The 23,008-nt window shown below is 38.1% G+C and overlaps 1 protein-coding gene across 12 annotated transcripts in view; it reads left to right on the forward strand.

The window, feature by feature from the left end:
- Positions 1-23,008, forward strand: part of MAGI2 (membrane associated guanylate kinase, WW and PDZ domain containing 2) — a 774,790-nt gene that overhangs the window by 348,623 nt on the left and 403,159 nt on the right. Inside the window, exon 1 of one of the 12 annotated variants that reach the window (XM_040548784.1) lies at positions 1,853-2,381. The exons of 10 other annotated variants lie outside the window; for them this stretch is intronic. The gene's annotated coding sequence lies outside the window, so the exon portion shown is untranslated. Of the gene's footprint in view, positions 1-1,852; positions 2,382-5,696; positions 6,061-23,008 lie in introns of those variants that run through there. One more of the 12 variants, XM_040548793.1, reaches the window with a different exon arrangement.

A 23,008-nucleotide genomic window follows, 5' to 3' on the forward strand; every position in this document is an offset into this window, starting at 1 on the left:
AGAGCGATCTAGCCTGGTCTTGAACACCTCCAGGGATGGGGCATCCACAGCCTCTCTAGGCAACCTGTTCCAGTGCCTCACCACCTTCTGAGTGAAGAATTTCCTCCTAAACTCTAATATAAATCTCCCCTCTTTCAGTTTAAAATCATTCCCCCTCATCCTTTCTTTCACTACTGCTACTTCAGGAGAGTGAAATGAAAAATCTATTAATAGAGTAAATTTGGAGGACTCTGTAGATTCCCAAAATACTGCAGAATTCCACTTACATCTAGAAACTTAGATGATAGATGTGGAATTGTCTGGTTCTTCTGGCTTCAAAGGGTTCTTATAGTCTTCATTTTTGGGGTCAGTAAAAAGGTGTTCAAGTGTTAAGTGACAAAGGCATTAAATGTTTTTTCTATAAGGACACGCCTACCTTAGCAGTACAAGAATCCCAGTTCTAAAAATTTTTCAACATACAGTCCAATGAAATCTAGCACAATCTAAATTCCAGAGCATTTTTTACACCCACTAGAAAGGCTGGTTTGGACGAACTTGAATTTTCACTTTTGATAGTGGTGTAGATAATCCATAATATCTTGTATAGCACTTTTTCCCCCCCCCCAAAAAAAAAAAAAAAAAAAAAAAGAGAGAGAGAGAGAGAAAATTACCTTATAAATTACCTTATATCATAAGAGTGATTGTATGGAAAATAAAAGTGGAAAATTGTCTTCTGTGTATAGTGCCATATGGACTGAAGTGTGTTATATACACAGATCAGTTAATATGAGATGGGTAAATGGTCCTTTATGATATTACTGGAAACACTGAACATAGGAAATGTCTGTGCTGGAAGATGGATGGATGGATGGATGGATGGATGGATGGATGGATGGATGGATGAGTAGGGTTTCTGGCTTTAACTTGAGGCTTTAAGAATATGGTCATAGGAGGGTGGGCTTAGATTTGTTCTAGAATAGGTGATATATAATTTCTATATTATTATATATTATATAATATAATAATATATTATATATATTATTATATAATTTCTACATATTTAAATTTTCTCAGAAAGACTGATTAAATATGAATACCTACTTTTACCCTTTGTTTTGCAAGTGTCTCCTGTTTCCTAACATTTTACAATGAATACAAAGGAGATATATTAGGTAAAATTCTAGTCTTATTAAACCTGATAGAAAACTATTAATGGTGACTAGGGTTAAAAAAAATCACTATTCTATCAAGATTTATAATCTTTGTTTCTTATAAGTTTTACTCAAAACATATTGTTTGCAAGTAACTTAAATTTTGCAAAAATCTTTGGGTATTTCTGAAAACTTGGCAGCAACTAGGACTCTCACAAAATCTGGGTCTACAGTTTTAGTTTTTCAAAATTTGGAGTCTAAGCTCAAAAGCCCTGCACAGTATGGTAGCTTTAATCGGGGTAATCCAAGGAATGGGACCATTGGATAAGCTACAATTCATAAAGACAGGTTTACACATAATGGGCCTTATGTCAAAGATATTTGGAATTACAATGCAATAATATGAATGGAGAGCTAATAATTGTTTTCTGTTGGGTATGGTCCATTTGCTGTTGAGATATTAAATATGGCTTCAGCATAAATATTTAAATATTGCATTGTGAGAAAAATACAATTGGGAAGAAGCTGTAAAGGGTCTTACAGAACCAGCATAGCATCTATTTTCCAATATGATAAATAATTATGGCTATTTAGAAATAACCCCTTACTTTTAAATATTTAGGAGTCTCATGGTATACAAATCATGTATGATTATTCCCACCAAAAAGTTTAATTACATATCATTCCACTGTGCCTGCTTTTGCGGGCTGCTGGAGGAGAACTGGAAAGCAAAAGCACGCTAAATGATCTCAGAGATCTGCATTTTTCTCCCTGCTTTGTAATGTAAACGGCTAGTTTGAAAACCACCGCGGCTCCATGCGCTCCATCCCCGAGCATTCCTCCTGGTTTTAGCGGCGAGATCACCTGACTGACCGCCACCTAAAGATGCCCCCTTCGCTGAGGACCATCGGGAAGCGGTGGGGAGGCCCGGGGTAAAGGGTGGCTGCCGGGGCTGGGGTCCTCGGTGGTGCTGAGCGCCCCGGTAGCCGCCGGGGGTGGGGACAGGAGCGGGAGCGCCGGGAGTGCCGCTGCCTCAGCCCTGGAGAGGAGGGAAAACAAAAGAGCTCAGCTGCAGTTTTGTGTTGCCGGCTCTGGCTTAAGCAGAAGATTCTAGACATTCGTGCCGAAAAAATCAAAGCACGGCTGAGACTCCAGCTACTGGGAAGATATTTTCTGCCCCCAGGATGGGCTGGATCGGTACAGGTGGTTTGCAGATCATGCGAAGACAGACGGGCTGAGAGCCATGGAAAGGTGGGATAAGACTCTGCCTCTCTTCCTTGCTTTTTCTTTTTTCCCCTCTCTCTCGGTTTGTAAAGCAGTGTATCTGGGACCTGAGATGGGGTCAGTTAAAGAGATTAGATGGGTTTTAATCCCAGAAAACAAAATCAAAATCAGAGGCACTACCATGTTCAGCCAGATGTTCAATCCAAACTTGGGCTGAGTCGGACTTGCTTTGCACAATTCTTGTGTTGCTTTTAATGTTGTCTTTGTGTGGAATAGTTCCTGTTCGAAACACCATGCTTTAAGACGAATTGTACGTTTCTTTTACAAATCGTCAGATGACTGTTTGGCTGCTGTTAGGTTTTTGCCAGGGAAACTGCAAATGCAGGCTTTGATTATGATGTTTATGGAAATAAAAAGAGCTGTTGACTTTGAATTTCCAGTGATGCTGGCATGGCTAGAAGTTGAGCTGTAACTGTTGTTGTACATTGTCTGAATTGTAACAATGGGTAGTTTAAGTTTGAATGGTGTTTCTTTAGCAATTCCAAATGCAGTTCACTCTCATGCTCATATGCTTTTCACTGAAAGCAGGGAATGTGATTTTTTTGTTTGTTTGTTTGAACAAAAAGCCAATAGAATTTTCAAAAAGGGTGAAAGACAGAAACAAATGAACATTCCCATGTCATTTATGTATTTGCAAGGTTGTTACACCAACATGCCTTAATATCTAAAAGAAATGCCCGCAATTTCTCCTTTCTCTTGCTGGGCAGATACATTTCTTTTGTTCTTGAACATTTTCCCTGCTTTTTTAGAACAAAAGGCATTTCCTTTTTTTCTTTCATCTTTAATATTATTATTAATGGCAGCAAGAGAGTTATATACAAATCGCAATTTGCACAGGTTAATGCTCTGCTTCATTCTGAAGTAAACTGCCTTAAGGTATTAGGAAGAAAAGGGGTGGGCAAGCAGGGGGGAGGCTTGACCGATGTCCAAGAAATATTGAATTCAGATGGATTTAAGTCGTATAGAGAAGCATACATTTATCTGTAGCTGGATTTCAGCTTTATGTCATGCAAAATCTGCAGACCATAGCAGGGAGACTCTTAGCAACCAATAAATCAGATTTGTAATGGGCCTTTAAAATTTGTCTGTGAGGGGTGACTGCCTGGGTCCCCTTTGGCCAAATTAAGATGCAATCTGACAGTACAGTAGCATCTGTGAGCTGACATTTTCTCATGAACCTAGTGAAAAATGGCTCCATATCTCTTCTTCAGTCCCCCAAAGACGGTTTCTGAATAGCCATGCATTTTTCCCCTGTATTGTTGTTTGTTCTAATCACCATTCTCACTGATAATGTCTGACTGGCTTGTTTTGCTTTGCTTGCTTTTAAATCTCTCTTTGAAGAGCTGAGGCACTGTCGCAGGCAGTGATTCTTTTACCTGAAATCAGAGCCTCATGCCAATACTACTGCTCACAAAGAAAAATAAAAATAATAATGATAAAAAATGTTTGTTGGAAATAAGTTGTATAAATACCGCTAATAAAGCAGCTTCTGCCTGTACTGCTGGAATTAGGTAAGTGGGTTGGAAAACGTGTCTTAGATAACGTGCCACCCACGATACAGGTAAAAAAAAAAAAAAAAAAATGTAGTGAAGGCAATTGACAGGTAAAACTGAAAATCCTAAAAAAAGGCATGAGAATAAATTCCTTAAAGGGCAGAAGTATACCTGTCAGTGCTAGTGTTTGTTTATCCAAGGGAGAAGTTCACATTCAGATACTACAAGACAGAGCGGGGGAGGCAGGCACCACTTTAATTGTACTACAAGTGTGCTTATTGGCAAGCACCTCATATCGAATAGCCACTCAGCCTGACAACCCAGCTCTGCCTCGACGTTCCTCAGGAGAAGTTCCAGCTCAGGAAACCAGGAGTGGGAGATGCCTCCATCTGTGCATGTGTGAGGTAAAGGCAGGGGAGCGAGGAAGGGGCCAGTGTTTCTCTACAGTGATCTGTGCCGTGTAGTTCACGGGGTGGCAGTGGAGGTAGTTCCAGAGAAAACCACTTCTTTAACCATTCACTGAGACAAGGTGGCTCCATAGTGCAGAAGCAGGGCAAGTATGAGAGAGAAGGATGGCTGTGAGAAGTTGCAAGTAGTATGGATCCTCTTCAGAAAATGTGGCCGGTGCTATTCTTGTGACTGCTTAATAATGCCTATGGATATTTTTGAAAAATCAGTGAATTTACTAAACTCCATACTTTCTCTCTGATTTAAGGTAATAGTTTCTCTTCTCTTTTCAGCAAGAGAAGAATATTTTTAAAAGCTTCCTTCCTAGAAAGCAAATAGTATAAATGTGCCATTTACCCATTGCAAGAATTATTACATTTTGGTTGGTACTTAGAGAGCATGTTGTGTGGAGTACTCATAAAAACCCCAAGTGTTGCTTGCCAAACTTGTTACAGTCTTTGTAGATTATTTTTCATAGACATAAATGCTTGGAGTTACAGTAGAAAATTCCACTACTGCTGGAGAGGAATGAAAATGGAACTTTAACACCACATGCAGATCCCATTATTGCTTTTGTAAAGGTAGATAATTTGACAGTAGTAAACAGTTTGCTTCGTGGAAAGTGACACAATTGCACTGTGGGAATGTGAAAAAGAAAACAAACATCTTGCCAACCATCAGACAAGAAAGAATGTCAATGAAATATATTCCAGATAAATAGAGTTGAAATAGTTTGAGTGACAGGAAGATTCCAGATGCCTAATTCACGTTGACCGTATTTATAACACAAGAGAATGCAGCTGCAGTTTTAGAAGCTAAAGCAAATCAGGCTGATTTCCAGATGTGTATGTACGTAATCAGAAACCATGGAAGTCTGATACTGAACAGCACCAGATTACATTTCAGAACTTACTGAGCACATTTCAAGAAACTGGTCTGAAGATTCACCAAAGGCAGAAAAGTTTCTAGGAGAAGGAAAATGAGCAAATGTAATCCAAATGAAACACACACATTCAACTAGTAGTATTGTCTATTGATTATATGATAATAACGTACAACATTATCTAAAGTGGGTTTTAACAGTGAAAATCTGATTTAAGAAATGAAGCAAGACTTTTAACATTTATTCTCATTACTAAATGGAAACTACTCAAGGACATTGCTTGCAAATCCTTTTTTTTTTTTTTTTTTTTTCTCTCAGAATGAAGCTCTGGCAATTTGAACCTCTGTAAAAGGGGGATGGGAAAAGAAAGGTAGAAATAAAATGATGGTGCTTTGGAAATTTCTCGCCATCATTTTCTATAAGCTGTGTAAAGATATGCTCTGGTTAAACATCAAGGACAGAGTTTTCTACTCGTGATGTAAATCAAAAATAACAAGAATGAAGTAGATTCATGTATACTAACATGAAAGCAGAATCAGACCCAGAGCACTGAAGTTGGAGAAAATTTTATTTACATTGAAGCAGTCCAAGTAGCGATTGTCAGTGTTCCAGCTGATAGACTCAGCAAACAGCCCACCTATTTTCCATTTCAGCAGCAAATGCCTGAATAGAAACCATCACATTCTCACTGCAAAATAAGCCTAAGAACATTAAAGGCCATATTCCCAGTTGCCTTCTTGCAACCAGTTTAAATCAAGTTTGTTATAAATGATATCACTACAACAGAACTGGTCATAGCCCATAGAGTCAAGAAAAGAGTATGGTAAGCAGAATTTACTATATCTGATTTTTTTTTTCTTTTTATAAGGATTTCTCAGCTACTCCTCTGTCATCGCTTCCACATGTATATAGCACATTCCATACCCATGTGTCTTCACCATTTCTGGCACTAGATAAATATTTCAGAAACAGATCCATCTTGTCACTGTTCTGGACTGATATATTTTTATTTTATTTTATTTTTTTCTCCTGACTATATTATACTGAAGGATAAAGAAGAAACTGATTCTTGTGGTTGCCTTTGGTGTTGATATACAGAACATGTCCAAGTATTAGGAAGTGTCCACTGTTTTGTAGAAAATTAAATACCAACAGTAGGGTTCACTCAAAACTATACTGGTCAGGCTTGTTCTTTGAGCACAGAAGGTTAGGTTGGCTTATTCAGCTGAAGACAGAAATCCACCCTCGCCTGGAAGGATGCAAGATATTTTTAACCCTACTTCTTCTTTTTCCTGTCACCATCCTGATATCTTTTTTTCCTCCTACTGTTTTCCTTACCACTCACAGTTATTTTTTTATGTAAATATTCTTTGATTTAACCCTGCCAACCATCCATAGCTTCCCCCTCCTGCCCTAGCCCCATGCTCTTGAGACACTGAGATACACTTTCTGCCGCTTGCCCTTTCTCTGGTCTGGATGAAGCCAGAGGAATTAGATACTGGGTATGTAGGTTGTCCAAAAAGGCGTATCCAGATGCCTATGAAACAAAATACTCTTGATCTCATCAGTCTCCCCATAACAAAAAGGAATGATTTTTCATCCCAGTACTAATCAAATCTGTGGTAAAGAACTTAGCTAATATTCCCATGGTTAAAAGTGCCAAAGAAAGCAGTGAGAGCTGGCGGCTTTCTCAGGACACTTTGATCATCTGAATATGTATATTGAATACATATATCATTACATGAATAGTTCTAAAGGAGAGTGTGATTGATAAGGTTTAGAGCTTTGTTCCAGTGCCATGTTTCACTCAGGAGTAGAGACCTTTAGTAAAGAAAAGAAAGCTGATCCTGCAGAGGGGCTCAGGTTAAATACATTTTAGAGCCTTCTAAACATAGAAAACAAGCAAACAGGATTGGCAGTGGGTGGTCATTGAACATGACCAAAAAAAATATTAAATAAAAAAGAAGAAAGTGCCTGGGAAATATTCTTTAATCTGAAGGTATTAGGAGTTAAGTCTTTACAGCCATGACAATTCCCATTGACAGAAATGCTCATAAACCAGAGGTGATGGAATACAAATGGGCATGGGTGTGGGAAGCATTACAATAGAGAGCACATCACAATAAAAGCTCTCTTTCTCGGTTATCCTTTCCTTTCCAGTCAAACAAATAAATTGCAGTGATGTACAGCGTGAAAAAATTATTGCAGCTAGAATGCTCCTCTGATAACTGAGATGACATAAGTTATAAAAGTCTGTCCTAGATAATAGAAAGCGAATATTGCTTGAAGTTAGTAAAGATTTAGGAACTGTTGGGGGCTGGATTGATTGGAGCATACTAATTGAATATGTATTGCTTCACTCTGGACTTGGCCATGCAGCTGGCCATCTGCTGAGAAACCTGCACCAACAGGAGCACATAGTTATGGCACTCCTGTGCTGTGCCTGCTCTCTTTCATGACTTTCAAGGTCCTGGTTTAAGTCTTCAGGAACATTTATGAGATCGGCCAAAGTTGTTGGGGTGACTGTACCCACCTATTCAGGTGTTGGCACCTGTGTTGGCAGAAGCCATGATCAATCCCGAAGATGACAATGGTCACAGTGAAGTATGGGCAGCAGACACATGACCTCCAGGACAGAGATCCTTTTCATACAAGGATTTTGACAGAAAATAAAAAGGATAACTTGGTATCACTCCATAAAATTTGGTACCAGCTTTCTGGAGTACTTGGAAAATCTAGAACATCTAAGGAGGTTTGTGGAAGGGTGAATAAAAAACTTTAGTCAGTTCATAATCATTCAGTGTCTGTAACTGGGATAACTGGAAGCATGTGTGCCTCCATCTTCAAAGCTTGCCTGCACCTCCTGAATGTCGAGAACATGTGTCTTGTTTTTTTCTTGTTTAGAAGATACAATAGAAAGAACTTCTAAGGAGCAAAAGTGAGGAGTTTGTGCAGGTCTGGGTGTTCTTGCATCATTTGTTTTCAAGTTCCTGCACCCAGAAACCCAGAAATCTTTATTAGCTGTCTGGTATTTATCCTTGCAGTAGAAAGACTACGATGCATGACAGGAAGCTTTCACACAAAGCTTTCCTAGCTTCCCCCCTGTATTGCAGTATTTTCAAACCTCGAATAACTGAGAGGAGAATAGGCCATTTCCATTGCCTCCCATTCTGTCATCACAGCTGTCAACTGGTGTCAATGCTGGTGTCAAGCCAGCTGCAGTGCCATCATCATCCCAAAACACCTGCATGTGTATTGGAAAGTCCTTCTGTAAAATGCAGGGAGTGCCAATAGGGTTCTCTGTTCTGGTTTTGTTTTTGTTGTTGTTGTTGTTGTTTGTTTGTTTGCTTGTTTTCCCCTTCCTTCTGCAGATTCAGCAGGTGATGGATATTATTCTTCAGCCATTGGGAATCAGGACACTGTAATTATGTTCCGTCTGTGGAAGTTATTGCCTATTACTGTGTGAAATACATGCTCTGATCAGGATTCAAAACTAAACTCAAGAGCACATTTTCTGCTGCTTTCAGACCAACAAAATAATGGTAGTGTTAAATTACAGTAGTAAATGCTCTTTGCCCCTTATATGGGGGAGCCTGAGTAAAACTACATTGTTGTTGGTACATAAAGGAGTCAGATTCTGAGATTCCACAATATATACATATATATACGTGTGTGTGTGTGTGTGTGTGTGTAGTTTCTTTTACTAAAAAGTCATAGAGATTTGCCATGGTTCATGGGTGTTTTACAAATTGTGAGGACGAGACAGAGAAAGTCCATGATCATTTTTTATAAAGAGGTGACTAAGTCCCTTCTATAGAGATAGTCAAGATCTCACAGTCCTTCCTAACAAGTTTTCTTAATTGCTCATTGCTCCTGAATTTATGTGCAGATTGGTCTTTAAGTACCTGGACCCAGTTCCCACAATGACTCAGGAGGAAACAAAAGATGCATTTTTCTACAGCTCCTGCTTTTGTGTCCTCCTCTACTTGAGCATTTCCTTCTGTGAGATTCACCACTTTCTGACTAGGAAAATGTAGTTTGCCTTTATCTCATCCTGTCCTTCCCTGAAGTTACTTGGAGGAAGTAAGATATGGTGGGTACCTTGTGCACTGTTCTGTTAGGATAAAGAATATATGCTGTCTCGTTGTGTTTAGAAGAATGCTCCAAAGAAAATTCTGTATAGCATAGTTGTGATAACACACAGGCAAGAAATAAATAAAAGGAGAGACAGCACCAGAAAATTTGCTGCTTTGGTATAGTCTGCTAGTTCAGCATAATTGATGCTAGTGTTCTTCCTTTGCCAAGACTCTTCACAATAGCTGCAGCAGTCTGCTGTCTCCCAGAGCTTCCCTAAAAGCCATGATAAATTCTTGTTGCTATGTATCTACAGAAGACATGTGCAGACCTCCTTGACAGGGGACTAGTACAAAGTGACCAACTCTTGAACAAGTTCTTCTCCCATTCATTTCATTTTCCCACTTCCATTTAAATGGAAAAGTCCCACATGCCCCCATGCTCTCTCACGGGACTGACCATGACTTTTAGGAAATACTGAGGTTCTTATTTTCTTATTGCCCTCATCAAGGGACTGTGGCTGCAAGGATAGCTAGAAGCATCAGTGCATCAGACCCACCGGCTCAGGCATGGTAGCTCATGAAGTTGGAAGGCAGTTTCTTGCTCTCCTACCACACAATATTTTTTACTGTACTGTGTGTTTGTAAATCAGTTCTGTGTATAAAACATTTGTGTATAAAGCACTACAGTAATATGTGATCACCCAGCCCAGTCTGAAACTGAACAACAGTTACAAGAATTGATGTCAAAATATCTTAAATGCTTGATAGGAAATTTGCTTCCTTAACAGGAGTAACAGAGCTTTTAAAAAACATCCTGCTAGTCACACTGGCCAGTAGAGGATGCTCTGGGGAAAGTAGAAGAGCCGGGACAGTATAGAGTAACATTTCCCTTTTTTATCTTCCAATTTGCAACATAGTTTGCCAAGATACTGTGGTGTTTTCCAAGTGATATGACATTCTTCATTTAAAGCATGATGTTTACATGGCAACATAACGCAGAAGAAATGTCATTTCCAACGTTGGTCCTATGGATACACGCTCATTGATGTGTATGTAACTAGACCTCTGCACCTCAGTACAGGGTGACCCGGTCACGGAGGAAAATTGGTTTGCTGCGCCTTCACCTGAACTTACTGCTGCCTTGGTGATGAGTGTCGCATCTTCGCATCAGGTTTGCCTGCCATTGTTACAAATACTTTAAAACTTTGAAAGTCAAAAGCTTTGAAAGCTTTGAGTTTTCACTACCTTAGCATATAAATCTGCAAATTTGCTTCATTTGTGATGAACACATTTTTCTGCATATGGGTCATGGCCAGTAAAGGCAAAATACTGAAATTCCCCTCCCCGCCTGCCCCACCCCACCCCACCCCCCCGGCCAAAAAAAGGAAAAAAAAAAAGGGGGGGGAAGAAAAAAAATCAAAAGAAACCCTTTAGGGGAAACTATTATATGTGTGTGTGTATATATATATATACATAAGCATACATAAGGTATTAAAATATTTGATGTAGAATACACTTCTACTTATAGTAGTGCTCCTTCAAGTCCTCTCTTCTCTGTTACAGGAACATTTATCCCTCATTTTTGTAGACATGCCTATCAAACACCTGTTCCTCTTACAAGTGTGCATATGAGTTGTCTATTTCTTCATCCTTAGAAGGGTTCTCCCATCTTCCTCCAATAGTGTGAGGAGTCATTGATACGAAATAGATAGATGTTGACAAACAAGTGCTTTTTTGTCTTTAGTATAGTACAGTTGTCTCTAAAAGACAGCTCTTGTTTTTCCTTAGAATAGCTGACCTTCTTTGAAATGGCTATCTTTGAGTCTTGGCTTGAACCCTCCATGATGAAAGAGAGAATTGGCCATTGTCTACACAGGGTTGTAACCAGTGACCACTGAACCAAAGAGGTCAATGTGGGAGTGAACATTAAACAAGCTGTGCAGGAATAGCAGAGAGGAAGAAGTACAGAGAGCCTGAAGTAAAGCTCCAAGAAGGAAAAGAAATCCAAGAGTTTATAGAGAAACAGGGAAGACAACAAAAACAAAATTAAGAGAACGAGAAAGAAAAATTAAAATGAATGAAAGGAGAAACAGGAATACTCTTGTGCATCCTCAGGCTGTCATGGTAAAGAATTACAGGTTTTCCTTCACTTCATCATGGAAATAAAACGATTACCATGAAACTGTTCTATTTTATTCCTCAGAGAAATGACAACAGCAGTTCCCCATCATGGGAAGTCTTGACATGGAGAACAGTCACTGTCTCTTACAAGCCCTTCTTTATGGTTACTGTTTCACTCAAATGCAAGAAAGCTGGCACCCAGGTGCCACCATGCTACCTTAACAGAAATGGATAGTTTTTGCCTTATAGGAGCTGAGGGGTAGGGGGACAAATGTCTTCAAAAGGAAACAAAGAAATAATAATAATTGTGAGCTGGATAGCGTGCTTTGATCAACACATAGAGCATTAAACCAGAGTTAGTCACCTTCCCCAGGCAGAAGAAGCTTTCCAGGCATGGGGTTCCTTCCCTTCAACCACAGGCACTGTTCTTTGCCTATTGTGCTCATGCTGTTCCCATGGCCAACCCCTGTGATTTCCCCTTTCCCACAGAGACCCTGGGTTTAGCAGGTTGTACTAGGTTCCTCTCCAGCAAGGTTGTTTTGGGAAGGTTCTATGCCAGAGCACTTGCTATGGCAGAAGGCTTTGTGCAGGTTTTCAGAATCCTCATGAACCATCAGCTGTTGAGGGAGGAGAGTTTGGGATCCATCTGCTAATTTTTGTGGAAGGTTGAAGGTAGGGAGACCCAACCTTTGTGGTCTCCACCTGGCATCCCTGCTTGTGAAAAGGGGCAGAGAAGAAAAGGTATGAGCAAATGGTGGAATGCTCTGAGCAAATGCTCCATTATCCCTGCTGTTTTGTGCCACATTACTATTTGAAAGTAAGAGGTAACAGTGTGTTTTTTAGTTGGAAGTCACTGTCTAACACTTTGTCATTCGTGTTCTTTGAAATTCAACCTGAATGCAACCTGCTTGAATAAAGCTTTAAAACTTTATCTTAAAGTCCCTGAAGAAGTGTCTGCACTCCTGAAACACAATGAAGCTTTATTACAAACCAGATTCTGATCTTATGCACAATGCTGTAAACCTGTTATTACCACTCGAAATAAGTGTTACTGTCCTCGCAGTGGAAGAGAGCAGGTTCACCCTTGGTTCCAAGTAGAGGGATGAATTTGTTCTACCTAGCTGGCATTATAAACTTCTCTGACATAGTGCTGGCATTTACTTTCATCTGGATGATTAGAATTAAGCACTGTCTTCCTTTTGCAATTATACTTAATTAAGTTAAATCATTTTGTTTTCAGCCTTCTGTTACACTGTAGAAAACTTACTTTAGATAAAACTCACCTTTTTATCTTACTTAAAAATTCTGTCCTTAGGATTGTCTCCCAAAACATTCAAATGCATATTTAAAACACGCAGAGCTAGTCAACTCTGTAATGGAGCTAGCAATTTTTCTTAGCTTTCACGGAATAACCTTCAGGATGGTGCAAGTTTTTCTATGAGTCCAGACTGAAATAACGAGTATATTGTTGGGTTTGCCAGAGGAGAGGTGCAGATGGTGGTCAGTGCAGAGTCACTGTTCGAGTTTATAGTGATGTGACTGTTTACGATAGCAACAAGCAAGACTTTAGGGTGAGAAGAGCCTGTGTGTCAGTAGCGCACAGCGTCAGTAGTCTGGTAGCGCAGCTCTGAGGAACAGTTTCAGCCACCATAAAGCAGAGGTGAAAACGCAGCTACATCTCACAGACACAGGCAGCTTTGCAAAAAGCAGGGTGAAGGTGCATGAGGGAGGTGAATAATTTTATTTGCTTAGACACGATCTGTCTGCATATGTGGTGGTGTCAAACTGAGAAGATATTCCAGGAATATCATAATTCACAGGAATTCACAAAAAGTTTGTTTCTATTAATCCTAATCCTTTTGTCACCCTCCTTTTTATTTATTTATTTATTTTTATAGTAATATCATCCACTATTTATAATGTAAGGTGCTCCCATTTTATTAGTCATTCACATATCATTCATTTTCTTCCTTCACTAATATGAGTATTAACTTATTATTTATTACCTAAAATACAATAGACCCTACAGGTCTTGATCAGTACCATTTGTACATGTATCTAAAGAGAACTTCAGTGTCTGCCTCAAAGGGATATAAACCTGCAGTTCCACATTTGTCTTGTTCTGTAGCTGGTTTCAACTGTTTCAGAAATTCAGGATTCTTAACATACAAGCAGATTTTTCAAGGATTATTTTTTAGAAGTATAAATCATGCAATATTAAAGCATGTAAAAGAACAAATCCACCCATAACAGAAAGAGAGACACTAAGAGGTTCATATACAAAATTATAGTTTCTGGCTTTTTTTTTTTTTTTTTTTTTTTTTTTGTAATAAGAACCAAACCTGAAGACTTGCTGTATACAAGTGACAAAAAATTCGATGATTTGATAAGTTCCCATTAATTAGAAACAAAATAGTTACCACACATTGAAATGATCAGACTCCTAACATTGTACTAAAGATCACATCTCTTCTTTTTAATTAAAATACCTGTACCATTTTACTGAAGTGTAGAAGTGGAGGAGACCTCTGGATCATTAAATTCAGTCCCCCTAAAATCATAGGCAAGTGTATCATATAATCTCTTGCATAAGCACATCAGTTTTGCTACACTAAATACATAGAACAGCAACTACATTCTCGTCTGTTATCAATTATTTCATTGATCTCAGTGCTGTGCTCTATTCACCAATTAACTAAGCATATCACCTTCACTGACCTGAATACAGACACTCTGCAGAATAATCTCTCATCCAGCAGTAAGATTTGCTGCTTTATACTCTTCCACCTGTCTGGCTGCATCGTGATCATTTTTCTCTGTACTGAATTCTTTTCCTTTTTATTTTTTTCTTTAGAGTCATAGTCATGATATATTGAGTAACAGGTAATTTTTTAGATGAGTCTGTCAATACAGGGGAGAATCCTTTCTAATTTAAGTTTAAAAAGTAAATTTAATTTAGTAATTATTTTCACAATACAAATGATTTAACTTTGGTTGTGCAAGTGCACACCCAGTTTGTGTCAAACAAATCTAATTTGGTAATGCAAACAATGTTGTCCTTGGTGCTTGAATGGAGGCATGTACCACAGAAGACAGTAGGTTATTATCCAGGTTATTATCCTGTTAAAAATGCTTGATAGTGAAACTGCTGTTACACCAAGTACTCTTTTGAACTCTTGATCTTGCTTGTGTCTGTGGTGCTGTTGGATCAGTAAAACAACCTTTATGTATAAACATGATTGCTGCATTTACTGCAATCTCTTTTCTGGATATATGACACTTCATTAAGTTTAGCCCCTTTAACTGTGATGTTTGCTGTGTTATTCGTCAAGTCTCACATGATTTTAACTTAAAAAGAGCTATGCCACAACCCTTTGATCACGTTACATTTTTTTCCATTTTTGTGCTTCCACATTTCAAGATTATCTTAGAATAATCTTCCTGTGACCTTTATTGATCCAGACTTTCAAGAAAGGATTTTCTAATAAAATTAATACAGGCCATTCCTTCTATGCTATTTTGTTGTAGGGATCTCAAAAATCAGTAGTCTACAACTGCACTGAATGTTTCATGAGACTATTAAAACAGTCTCTTGAATACTGGAAAGCAGGACTGCAGAAGGAATTTTTGTTTATAGAGCACCCAGTTTGTCTTATTAACAACCATTCTTTGAACTCCTCCTGAAATTTGTAAGATGGAGATCATACAGGTAGTTTTCACCCTCCTTTCCCTTTCTCCTTCTCTCTCTCCCTCCTCTCCTTTCATCCTTCCTTCCTTTCCTTCCTTTCATCCTGTCTTCTTTCCTTCCTTCCTGTTATAAATTAATATTTCCTGTCCTTAGAACTGCTTCTTGTGTCATAAATACCTGTGTAGCGTACATGGTGTAGCTTTTGTTTTTTGAATATTTGTTTCACCTGGTTCTTTAAAACAGAAATTTTGGCCACTAAGAGCTGCTGTGACTCTGGGCTGTTACATCTCTAGACCCGTCTGTCTAGGAGAATTCAAGCCACTTGTCAGTTTACAGACAGCATTGCCTGCAGAGAAATTAGAGACTGAACTCAGTAGTGAAGTGGTAACTTTTCACTATATTCACAAGTGTCTCTCAATTCTGAGATGTCACTTTAGAAAGAGCCACATTCCTAGTGCTTTGAGACGCTGTTTTTGAAGTGACAAGGGGAGAGTAACGGAAGGGAGAGCACACTAAAATCAGGTACAAAAGAAGCAAGAAATGGCCACATATGGAAGAATGGGTGCTCTAGCTTTTCATAAAAGAGGTGAGTGATTTAGAGTTTATATATAAAAGCTGCTGCCAAGCTTTTATGGACACAGCACTGAAGACAAAGTGAAAATCCATTTATTCCACATTTGGTTGGAAAAGATATTTAGTCTCCTGAAACACTTTTTTTTTTTTTTTTCTTACAAGATTCTGTTGTAAGACCTATGAAGTTTTGACTGAGAGATATAAAATGATCACACTGACCAGCAAATTCTTAATTAGAGATATGTTTTCACATAAAAATACTGAAAAGGGTGCAATAGGATAAGCTCTACAAAGATGTCATTTTGGAAAACAGATGGGAGATTTCTGTATCTGACCTTAGAAATGTAAAACAACAAAGTTTTAATACTGTTCACATATGTAATGGGAACAAAGAGGAGTGTATAGCATGCTTTTCATCCCATTTAGTTTAATGTTCATCAGACCAGCATTTTGACTCCTCCAAGAGACCTTTGCCCAAATGATGTAAAATTGGCTGTGCCCAGCCCTGCACAGGAGTTGTTCTCACACTATCAGGTTGTATCCTCCAGGTTCAGCTGAACACTTATACTAGGAAAGATCAATGTTAAGGGGTCTCTCAGTGTGTTAGTGTTCACAGCACTAATGTCCCAGTAATGAATTTGTTATTATTTTTGGTCCATACAAGTCACAGTAAAGGAATTTGATGAAATGACAAGAAACCAAAAGGCAACCATCCAAGGATTGTACAATTAGGTTTATGAGAGCTCATTCAAAATTAAGGGAAATGAAAGATGTAGCAAATCACACTAAGGAAAACATTAGGACCTGGGACACTTTTTATGGCAAATGGAGAAATAATGAAGAAAAATGTTGTGTGTTTATTTAGAAAACAAAGGGATTGACATAGTAGGAAGCTGTGTAATTGCTAAAGGAAGGATATTATTATATTTCCCATTAAACTGATGATGGTGTTAGCACAGAATCCACATCTGAAAAGAAAATGTTATTGTAAGAGCAGAATATGGAAAGGTCAATAAACAACTGGAGTAATGAGTAGAAACTGTTCCTGCTGTTGACAGGCATTTATAAACAAGATGAAATCACACACACACACAAAAAAAAAAATCCCTAAAGATTAACATAGTTATTTAGAAATTACAAGGGAGGAATGCAGTGGCTAGTGCTTTACACTATGCTAACTTTGTGTAATTGCCAAGCCTTTTATGGAGCAGTGTATTTGGGTTGCTCAGCTGTAAGAAGTTGTGAACTGAAACAAGGTTGAATCCAAAAATTAAAAGGGTGGGAAACAACAGAAGTCACTGGGATGGCTCAGCTCATTGCTATTGTTGTGTTACTTGGTAATTCTGCTCTCATTAAGATTCATGTTGCTAATGAAAAAGGCATACTTTGAGAAAGACACTTTTAACTGTAATCTACGTTAATGTAAAGCTTTCTGTGTTTATAATTTGAGAATGCTGACACAAGCTGAGCGCCATTCATAAAGCAAGTTTATTCTCCAAATACATCAAGTACAGAGTGCACAAAAGAGCTTACAGAAGGAGGAATTATTTCTCAGACAGACAAAACAAACAAACAAACAAAAAAAAAAACACATTATATTAGCCTAAAAAGATTTTGGGTTTCATCTAAATCTTTTTTATTTTTTCCTTTTTTTTGTTTTTTCTCTTCTTAAATATTTACCTAAACCTTGTGACAGAAATTGTATAACTCTAGAGATATCTCTTTTTTTAAAGATTCACTGGGAAACTTCCAATATTCCTGCTCAAACCTTTCATATAACCTTAGCTAGAGGTTTTACTTAAGGCTAAAGCCTCTCATGAAGTATTAAGGCTGCCACCGCTTTTCCCATTTCATTTCTTCAACCACACAGTTGAAGAAATGAAAGTACTAATCCTTCTCAGCATGGCTTTTAGTTCCAGGCAGAACAGGAGTTCACGGAGCAGTTGGGCTATCAGATTGTGTCATGCCTGGAAGCCGCATCCTGCGTTGCCATGGCAAAGACATACAACAGTTTTCCAAGCTGTACCACCCAGGTGGAGCAGCAGCTTCCAATAGGTGCTACACACAGGTCTAGCAGGGTATCTGAGTTTTGAGCTTTTATAACTATGTCTGGTAGAGATGGGTTGAGGAGTCTTTGCACAGGTGTCAAATCCATCAGTAGAATCTGAGGTAGTATGTATTTACTTAGGCTCTGTATAACAACAAAGCTCATTCACTTCCTGTGCAAATAAATTATACTATTCTAAGTATATCCACCTAAACCTTAGGGATATCATTCCCTATATATATAAGGGAATTATACTGATCTCAAGTATACCACAGAGATTAATGTTTGTTGTAATGTTAGTGGTTGTTTTGGGGTTGGTTTTTTTTTTTTTTTTTTTGAAGAAGCTCTTTGTACAGTCTCCCTCAGAGATGCCACTTGGCTGCGTGCTACTATGGGCTGAGCAAGCTGTGGCTTGGCTTTTTGGAGGCAAAGACAGCACTGGAGATTGGACTGAGAATGAGCTACATTCTGGGTTCATATGGGTTTCTTTCTGATAATGGTTTAGTGTGTAAGCATACCTAAATCGCTGATGCCTTTTGCCTATAAAATACAGAGGTTGATAACAATGCCAGTCCTCCTATGTAGCATGCTTAAAAATTAGGGGTGAAATACAATATGTGAATATCCTTTAATTTTTTTTTCAAAGTGACTAGTTTTTTATTAACAGTCATAAGAATTATACTTTCTTATAGATAAGATTTGTGGATTGTCTAACATAGATAATAATGATCTAATTTTTAGGGCTTGTTGATGGATATTCTAGTCACATCTTACTTTTGCATACAGTTTTCATGAGAATGCTGCCACTTCTATCAAGTGCCTAGCAAGTTCCATAAATAGCCATCTTTGGGAATACAAGGGCAGGGAGACAAGAGCTCACATATAATGAGATTCCACTCAGTTTTCACATATGTTAGTTCTTTTTTTTTTTTTTTTCTGTATTGGAAGTTATTGGAAAAGATGTATCTGAAACTGATTGCACTTCCCAAATATGCGCATCTTGCGAGATTTGCTCTCCATTCATTTTTACTCAAGGTCTCTTTGCTTCATGCTAATTTGATGACAGAAACCATTCCTCTATAGGGAAGAAAAACCTTAAGTGCTGCAACTCTAAACTTGATCAAAGGTTTCTTTAAACACTGTAAGAATAATCAGTTCAACTTACAATCATCTCTCTTGTTGAGATGATCACGGTGTTTTCAGTTTGGGAGAATAAATGGTGCTGTTGGGTCTACTACTTTATATAACTGCAGATTCCATGTATTTAAAAAGCAACACATCAAAGTGATTTAATGCATTAATTGGATAAAAGAAGAAACAAGTCAGTCTCTAAATTAAGGAAAGTTAATAAAGCTGGTAGATCTTGGAAATACAGAAGTATTCTCTTTGTATTTTACAAGATTCTTCTGAAACAGATTTTTTTTTCTTTGATTTAGCCTTGATTAAGTGTTTCAGGGGTAAAAATCCAATTATGACTAAACTCTATGTGTTGAAAATACCCAGAAGAGAACTTAAATCTAATTGATGTATCTGAATTCATATTCAAAGCAAGGAATTACCTAACATATGTTTGTAAAGCATTGCACCAGTGTTCATTTCCTTGCAGCATTTTGCTTCTTTCAAGATATTGACCTCAAAAATTTGAATCAAAATAACTAAATCCAATACCTCAAATGTACTGAAGGTTTTTCAAACTGTCTAATGTGTTCATACTGTGTGATGGATTAATGGATCAGAATTTTCTAGCACTCTTTCCTTAAGTTCAATTAACTTGTTTTGTGACCTTGGGGAAAGTCATTGCATGTCTTTATGTATACATCAGTAACTTTCTTGAAAATTATACTTGTTTAGAGGTAGTTGGATTTTTTATTTTTTTAATGCATTGATGTTTATACACGATATAGGAATACAGGGTACTAATGTTGTTAGCTGTACAATCTCTTTAAAACCAAAATCTCCAACTTAATGCTATTATTTATGTAGCATACTAATGTGTTGTTTTCTCTGCAATTATTAGGGTGCTGTTAATGCAGATGAGCCTAAAGAAGGACAAAGGTATCATTTTACTTTTCAGTCACCCAGCAGACAGACACCAACAGTAAGAAACCAGTGAGATAGTAACAGGTTTGTGACTTTTCACTTTAAGGGAAGGACACACTTTAGTCCTCTCATATGAAAAAAAGAATTATTTTTCCTTTTATTTTGTGAGTTGGAAGATGAACTTCTCTCGAAGCTGAGGAAGATTTAGGACTACACCAGATAAGCTGGCGTGTTTTATTGGCAGTACTCATTTGGTTTCTTCATGTTGTGCAAGCTGACACGATTAGGTTGTAAAAAGAGATGACAATACAATAAGAGATAGTTACAAAGAAAATTGGAGAAAATGTAGCCAGTTTATTTTCCTCTAAAATGTAATTTAGTTTTTCCAAACAGTGATAAAATACATGTCTTTAAGATGGTAACTGGAGGTATGTGTATGTCCCAGCTAGACATTTAACTGGACTGAGTGTCTACCAACTGCAGTGACATTGTAATTGTATTGATTTCTGTTGAAAAATTTCAGCAAAGATCAATTATGTCATGTGCTAAAATAGTTGGAAAGTGATACTTCCTGCAGTTTTTAAATTTGTACATATGGTCAAAGCTCAGGCAGGGCTGAATATTCTGTCCTATGGATTAACTGTGCAACAGTGAAGGCAACACTGAAATATTCTTTGTAGAGCCAAATTGTGCCTAGCAAGATTTACCTTAGTTACAGTGCAGCATGAACCCAGTTAACCTCTTTCCAGTGCTGAAGAAGTGGAGTTACTTCTGACCAGCGTATGGCTCAGCTGCTAACTTGGTGGATCCCCACCTTCCCCTGCACCACCTTGACACGACCAGGAATTTGGTGATTTCAGGGTGATGATATGCCTATGACTGGGTTCAGCATCACAGTGGGGTTCTGTAGGGCTTACTGCTCCTGGCTATGCACTGAAACCACCACGTGCTGATGCCCAGTTCCCAGCTAGGTCAGGCTCATTGCTGCACTGGGAAACTGCTGGTGCATTCACTTGCTTGAGCTTGTAAATGCAAGCAGTTGTGCAAAGCCAGTGTGGAGGGGTTTATAGCTCCCTACCAGCCTCAGGTACAACATATATTCACCAGACACAAATGTCATGTTACTCTGCAGTCTCGACTGATGCTACCAGTACACTATATATTTACAGGGGTCTTGTAAATATAGGTGGTTCGAAGGCAGTATACAAAGGATAGAGAAAAGGCTCTAGGCACTTTTCCTTTGACATTATGAGTTGTGGATGAAGCCTTCCCTGCTAAAATAATTTTTCTGGGAGGTCTGTTTCTGTTCTCAGTTTAGCACTGAAAAACTGAAAATATGCTATTTTTTGACTCGGTGTTGGTATCAGTTTTTAAACAAAGCTGTAAAGTGGAAAAGCTTAAGAATAACTTGAACAGTTATTTCTAACAAGCTTAATTAGAATTAGGTTAACTGAGGACAAATCCAGACTGTTAGACTTTGGAGTGACTGTTCCACTTAACCTCAGATCACTAGCCCATGATCCTTATTTCTATTAATGCAACTTCTTCTCTTGATCCTGGGGCCATACTGCTAGGATGTCAGATATGAAAGATGTACACTAGTGCTTACTCTGCTTATCTTTGGGTTTATCAATGCCCTAAAAACTGCATAAAAGAGAATACATGTGCATATGCAATGCATTAGCAACTCCTTATTTTTCTCATTGCTTCAAATTCTGAGGACTGCATCCTCAATATCTCAGACAAGGGTCAAATAAACAAGCACAAGCAGACCTAAATATGACATAATTGAGTATATTTTGAGGGATTAGTTTTGTTTGCACCACTATTAGCTTCAGTAATTCAGCTTTTATCCTGGAAATATTTAAGTGAACTTTTCAGATGTTAGAGAGCCTTTCATCAGCTTTACCAGTGACATGCATACATTTCTCAAAGGAAACACATTTTAGTTTGTGGCTTACTCAACACTTGAGAGAATAAAAGGGAAGTGTAGAAACTGTGAAATGTATTATATAGAGTGGCTGTTAATTCCTTATCTGATATAATTGGAATTTAGTCAATAGAAATGCTACATAGCTGAGAAAAGTCTTTGAAGTATGGCTGTGATGAAAAGTAACAAAAAAATGAGCAGTATAAGAATATCCATGAACCCCAATTCAATTATATATATTCTATTGGTTTCAGATGAGGTACTTATCTTCTTAGCACCTGATAACTTTATTGGCATCTTTTATCAATATTACAATGACAACAGATGGTTCATTTATAGAGCAGGTTATGTCTTCTTTTTACATAGTAGTTTGTCTGGATGCAAACATATTTCAGGAACTTTAAAACAGCACCACAGAAGTTAGAGCAACCCCCCTTGTGAAAGTCTTTTCCAACTTATTGTACGAGAGTGGACAGATGAACTGTTGACATACGCTTTCCCTTCAATTGTCTTAGACAAAAGTACTGTTTTGTACTTTAGAAAACAAATCGCAACAGAGAAAATATCTTTCTGTCCTCCTGGAAATCAGTGGTAAAACTCCAGCTGATTTCTGTAGTGTCAGGGCTCACATGCACCTGTGTATACCAAACAAGAAGCAGGACCAACAGAAGCTGGACCATCAGTTAATTTTAGCAATAGCCAGAAGAAATCATGCTTTGCATCTGAGAGATGTCACCCAGATGTCTCTGTAACCCAGAGAATTGCACTGGATTTACCCATCAGGTACCAGGCATGGCTTACCTTCTGTGAGACACTTAAGTAGTAGTATTCAGCTACCTGTGCGAGAATAAACCAAGGTGTACTAGTTCTACATACAGAAAATGACAAGCAAGCAGGTCAGGGACACAGCTGTACTACAGTCCCAGGTTTCTGCCCTCACAAGTAAACATAAACTCTTTTTTAAATTTTTGCACAAGTCAAGAACTACAACACATGCCAGCAAAAATGCTGTTTCCACTGATTTTCAAGCCAGCTGCTAATTGAGACATAACGGTACTGCTGTAATGCTGGTGTATGTGACAGTTCACACCCATTTACTGTCTATTAGTGTTATTCTTCTCCCTTTAGAAACTAAATCTGGCATCACATTTTACAGCTTAGGAAAAGATCCTATGAGGAACAAAACACTAGGATACAGTCAGAAGTGCCTGGTCATTAATACCAGCTACCATCTCAGTTCTCAAAATTGCCAATATTAGTGTTTGACAGAAGCCTATTTGTTAAGGGAAGGAAAAG

The sequence above is a fragment of the Cygnus olor genome, chromosome 1 (assembly GCF_009769625.2).
Source record: "Cygnus olor isolate bCygOlo1 chromosome 1, bCygOlo1.pri.v2, whole genome shotgun sequence".
In the NCBI taxonomy this organism is placed as follows: Eukaryota; Metazoa; Chordata; class Aves; order Anseriformes; family Anatidae; genus Cygnus; species Cygnus olor.